The 6000-nt window shown below is 38.4% G+C and overlaps 1 protein-coding gene across 5 annotated transcripts in view; it reads left to right on the top strand.

Annotated features, from left to right (window-relative positions):
• WDR62 (WD repeat domain 62) overlaps window positions 1–6000 on the top strand; it is a 44889-nt gene that overhangs the window by 15758 nt on the left and 23131 nt on the right. The gene's annotated exons all lie outside the window — the stretch shown is intronic.

The following is a 6000-nucleotide window of genomic DNA, read 5'->3' as shown; positions in this document are numbered from 1 at the left end:
TTTATTTATTTTTGGGACAGAGAGAGACAGAGCATGAACGGGGGAGGGGCAGAGAGAGAGGGAGACACAGAATCGGAAACAGGCTCCAGGCTCCGAGCCATCAGCCCAGAGCCTGACGCGGGGCTCGAACTCACGGACCGCGAGATCGTGACCTGGCCGAAGTCGGACGCTTAACCGACTGCGCCACCCAGGCGCCCCATCGCCCCCATTTTTAAAAATAGTTATACTATTTCTGTGTGATTTGATCATTATATACCATTATATACCACATTCTCTTCCTTATGACCCCATTTATTTGGGGGAGGGTAATAAGTGTACACATATATTGTGGTAAAATACACAAAGCATAAAATTCACCATTTAAATAATTTTAAAATGTACAATTCAGTGGCATTCAATACATTCGCAATGTTATACAACCATCCCTACTATCCAGCACTGGAACATTTTCATCACCTCAAAAGGAAACTCTGTACCCAAGCAACCAATCCCTTTTCCCACTTCCCCAACCCTAATCTGCTTTCTGTCGCTATGAATTTGCCTGTTCTGAATATTTCATACAAATGGAAAAATAAAATATGTAGACTCTGTGTCTGGATTCTTTCACTTAATGTTTTCAAGGTTTATCCATGTGGTTACATGTTTCGGTACTTCATTCCTTTTTTAGGGTTGAATAATATTCCATTGTATGGATATACCATGTTTTGTTTATCTCTTCATCAATTGATGGATATTTGTGTTGTTTCCATCCTCTGGCTTTATGAATAGTGCTGCTATGAACGTTCATGTACAAGCTTTGTTTGAACATCTGTTTTCAGTTCTTTTGGGTGGTATACCTGGTGGGCAGAATTGCTGGGTCACATGGTAATTCTGTGTTTAACTTTTTGAGGAACCCCCAAACTTTTCCCAGCAGCTGCATCATTTTACATTCCCACTAGCCGTACTCCACATCCTTACCAACACTGGTTTTTTTTTATTTTTGAAGTATAGCCATCTTAGTGTTTGTGAAATGGTAGTATATTGTGGTTTTGACTTGCATTTCCCTAATGGTTAATGATACTGAATTTCTTTTTATGTGCTAGTTGGTAATTTGTATATCTTTGAAGAAATATCTATTCAAATATTTTGTCCAGTTTTTACTTGGGTTGTCTTTTTGCTTTTGAATTGTAAGAGTTCTTTACATATTCTGGATATCCTTATTAGATATATGATTTACAAATATTTTCTTCCATTTTTATGTTATTCACTTTCTTGTATCCTTTGATGTACAAAGATTTTTAATTTTGATAAAGTTCAATTTATTTTTTTCTTTTATTGCTTGTATCTTTGGTGTCATAACTAAAAAACCATTGCCAAATCCACAACCATGAAGATTTACTTTTCTTCTAAGGGTTTTATTATTTTAGCTCTTCCATTTAGGTCTTTGGTCTCTTTTGAGTTAATTTTTGTTAACTTTTATACTTGAAGCAAGGGTCCAGCTTCATTATTTTGCATGTGGGTATATAATTCCAGCACTGTTTATTGAACAGACTATTCTTTCCCCTTGGATAATCTTGGCACACTTGTTGAAAATCAATTGACCATAGATGTATGGATTTAATTTTGTACTCTCAGTTATATTCCATTGATGTATGTCTATCTCTATGCCAATGGCACAGAATTTTGATTACTGTAGCTTTGTAATAAGTTTTGAAATTAGGAAGTGTGTTTCCTACAACTTTGTTCTTCTTTATCAATATTGGCACTATTTGGGATCAGCTTTTCTGTTTCTGAAAAAAAAACCAAACAACAACTTTATCTCCATTGTAATTTTTATCTTCTTCTTGCCAGCCCTTGGTTTAGTTTGCTCTTCTTTTCTAGTTCCTTAAGGTGAGACATTATTGATTTGAGACTTTCTTGATGGAGGCATTTACAGCTATAAATTTCCCTCTGAGTATTGCTTTTGCTGCATTCCATAAGTTTTGGTATATTGTGTTTTCATTTTCACTTGTGTCAAAGTATTTTCTAATTTCCCTTTGATTTCTTCACTGATCCATTGGTTGTGTAACAGTGCGTGATTTAATATTCACATATTTGTTAATTCTCCAAATTTCCTTCTGTTATTTGTAATTTCATTCTGACTGTCGTTAGATTGTTTGTGTGATTACAGTCTTTTAAAATGTATTGACTTCTTTTGTTACCTTATAGGTGGTCTATTCTGGAGAATGCTCCATGTTTACTTGAGAAGAATGTGGGTTATGCCGTTATTGGGTGGAGTATTCTTTACATATCTGTTAGTCTGTTTGGTTTATAGTGTTTTTCTAGTCCTCTGTTTCCTTATTGATAATTTCTTATAACTATCTTTTATTGAAAATGGAATGTTGAAGTCTTCAACTGTTATTATAATGCTGTTTCCAATTCTGTCAGTTTTTGCTTCATGTATTTTGGTTCTCTGCTCTTATGTGTGTATGTTTGTATTATATCTTCTTGATGGTTGACCCCTTTATCAATATATAATGCCCTTCTTTGTCACTTGTAACAGTTTTTAAAAAATTTTTTTTAAATATTTATTTATTTTTGAAAGAGAGAGACAGAGTGTGAGTGTGGGGATGAGGGGGCGGGGGGCAGAGAGAGAGGGAGACACAGAATCTGAAGCAGGCTCCAGGCCCTGAGTTGTCAGCACAGAGCCCAACAGGGGCTTGAACCCATGAGCAGTGAGCTCATGACCTGATCCAAAGAGGAATGCTCAACTGACTGAACCACCCAGGCACCCCCACTTGTAACAGTTTTTGACTTAAACTCTATTTTGTCTGATACTACTATATACATGCAAATTTCTTTTCTGGTTACTATTTGTATGGAGTATCTTTTTTTTTTTTTAAATATATGAAATTTATTGTCAAATTGGTTTCCATACAACACCCAGTGCTCATCCCAAAAGATGCCCTCTTCAATGCCCATCACCTACCCTTCCCTCCTTCCCAGCCCCCCATCAACCCTCAGTTTGTTCTCAGTTTTTAAGAATCTCTTATGCTTTGGCTCTCTCCCACTCTAATCTCATTTTTTTTTTTTTTCCGTTCCCCTCCCCCATGGGTTTCTGTTAAGTTTCTCAGGATCCACATAAGAGTGAAAACATATGGTATCTGTCTTTCTCTGTATGGCTTGTTTCACTTAGCATAACACTCTCCAGTTCCATCCACGTTGCTACAAAGGGCCATATTTCATTCTTTCTCATTGCCACGTAGTACTCCTGTATGGAGTATCTTTTTACATACCTTTACTTTCACCCTGTATGTGTCTGGATATAAAGTAGCCTCTTATGGACAACAGAGAGTTGGATCTTTTTTTAATGAAGTCTGCCAATAATTTCCTTTTTATTACAGACTTTAATCCCTTTACATTTAAGGTAATTACTCCTAAGATGGGATTTATTTTTATTTTCTTCTTTTCTTGCCTATCTCATAATTTTTTTTTGTTGAAACCTAGATATTTTGATTTTTATAATGTGATGACTCTGGAAATCAAATTCTCCTCCACGCTGGGGTTTGTTGTGTGGGTTGTAGTTGTTTAGTGGTTTTTCTGAACTGTTTTTGTAAAGATTGTGTTCTTTTTCATGTGTAGTCACTAAAGTCTTTCCATTATCTGAGATGTCGGCTGTCGTGATTTGACAGCAGTTTCCTTAAATGTCAAAATGCCGCAGCTTCTTTCTCTTTTAAGCTCTCCTTGGTTATTGTAAGTTAGATTCCAGAGTTCTGAAAAAGTTGATTCTGACAGTTTTTGGGAGCTTAAGTTTGTTTTGGTGGAGGGATAGCTTTTTGGAGTTCTCCCCACTGTGCCATTTTCAGTGATGTCACTTAACCCTCATTTATTCTTTGTTCTACGAGTAACTATATATTTAATCTATGTTGATGTCTCTAGTTGTTTTTGTTGTCTGGAGCTCCTTCTTTTTTTCTTTTTTTTTTTTTTGAGAGAGAGCACGGGGGAGGGGCAGAGAGAGGGGGACAGAGGATCTGAAACAGGCTCTGCACTGACAGCACAGAGCCCAATGTGGACCTCTAACTCACGAGCCATGAGATCATGATCTGAGCCAAAGTCAGACGCTTAACCGACTGAGCCAACCAGGTGCCCCTGGAGCTCATTCTTTAGAAGATTTGTCAGGGGGCGCCTGGGTGGCTCAGTCGGTTGGGCGGCCGACTTCGGCTCAGGTCATGATCTCGCGGTCCGTGAGTTCGAGCCCCGCGTCGGGCTCTGTGCTGACAGCTCGGAGCCTGGAGCCTGTTTCAGATTCTGTGTCTCCCTCTCTCTGACCCTCCCCCGTTCATGCTCTGTCTCTCCCTGTCTCAAAAATAAATAAAACGTTAAAAAAATTAAAAAAAAAAAGAAGATTTGTCAGGAACAGTTCATGGGGACAGTATCTCCCAATATGAGTTTTTGCATATTGGTAAGTTTATATTTGCCCTTTATACTTGAAAGTCACTCCTGCTGGATAGAAAATGTTTGGCTCATGTTTTCTTTCCTTGTCTCTCTTAAATACATTATTTCATTTTCTTATGGTTATTGAAATGTCTGATTGTTTTCCCTTTTAAGTCACTTTCTGTGCTTGCCTAGAAGCCCAAAGGATTTCTTTCTTTTACTTTTAGGCCTAGTAATGTTACTCTAGAGTATATCTTGGTATTAGTTTTTATAGGTAGACCTATTCCTGCTGTATACATTTTAGTATTTCTCTTCCCTTGATTTGGTTTTCTTCAGGGATTTCTATTATCTATATGTTGGATTCTCATTGCCTAGCTCCAGTAGTGTCACTTTTTCTCAAATCCTTTTAGTTCTTTCATCATTTGTTTTATTTTTAATAATTTCCCCCTTTTAGGGGCGCCTGGGTGGCTCAGTTGGTTAAGTGTCCGACTCTTGGTTTCAGTTACGTCATGTGATCTCATGGTTTGTGGGTTTAAGCCCCGCATTCTGCCTCATGCTGACAGTGTGGAGCCTGCTTGGGATTCTCTCTCTCTGCCCCTCCCCCTCTGGCCCCCTCTGTCTCTCTCTCAAAATAAATAAATAAACTTAAAAGAGGGGCGCCTGGGTGGCGCAGTCGGTTAAGCGTCCGACTTCAGCCAGGTCACGATCTCGCGGTCCGTGAGTTCGAGCCCCGCGTCAGGCTCTGGGCTGATGGCTCGGAGCCTGGAGCCTGTTTCCGATTCTGTGTCTCCCTCTCTCTCTGCCCCTCCCCCGTTCATGCTCTGTCTCTCTCTGTCCCAAAAATAAATAAAAAATGTTAAAAAAAAAAAAATGTTAAAAAAAAAAAAAAAGATAAAAAAAAAAGCCCCCTTTTTACCTATTTCTTCATGCCTTACCTTTTTGTGTTTATTCGCTTTTGGATTCCTTCTAATTTGGTTTTTATTCCTGAAATGATCTCTTCATTTATTTCTAACTCTGAATTCTGTCATCTTATTTCTGAATTTCCTAATTGGGAAATTGTTTTGTTTTGTGGAAATATGTTTCTGGTGTGCTTTCTTTCTCTTCCTTTTATTTTAAAGGGTAACTTTGTTTGGGACTGGAGTTTGGTCCTTTCTTGTTTTCATTTTTAGAAATGGTATAGTTCATGGGGCACCTGGCTGGCTCAGTCCGTAGAGCCATGATCTGAGGGTCATGAGTTTGAACCCCACCTTGGGTGTAGAGATTACTTAAATAAAAATAAAAACAAAAGTTGGTGTGGTTGAGGGCAGATTTTCTAGCTTCCCAAGAAAGGATTCCATCTTCTATGATTTTTATACTATTTAAAAAAAATATGGCAGCTTGCTTTCTGATATTTCCTTATTATGTTCCTATTTATGTGTTGTGCCCCTACCTTTTTCTAAGCCTCCTCTTTACTCTGGCTCTCCAGTGTCTATCCTGATCAGTCTTGTTTTCCCTCTGGGTGGGCCTTTGGCCATGGGTGAGAGCCATGGCAGGTCAGTGTTAAGAGTTCACAGGATCTTCACAGCTCCAGCCCCTTCCGACCTAATTGCCAAAGCACACACTCAACCA

The sequence above is a fragment of the Panthera uncia genome (genome assembly GCF_023721935.1).
Source record: "Panthera uncia isolate 11264 chromosome E2 unlocalized genomic scaffold, Puncia_PCG_1.0 HiC_scaffold_19, whole genome shotgun sequence".
NCBI lineage: Eukaryota > Metazoa > Chordata > Mammalia > Carnivora > Felidae > Panthera > Panthera uncia.
The sequence above is the reverse complement of the archived record's forward strand: the minus strand, read 5'-3'. Positions and strand labels throughout refer to the sequence as shown.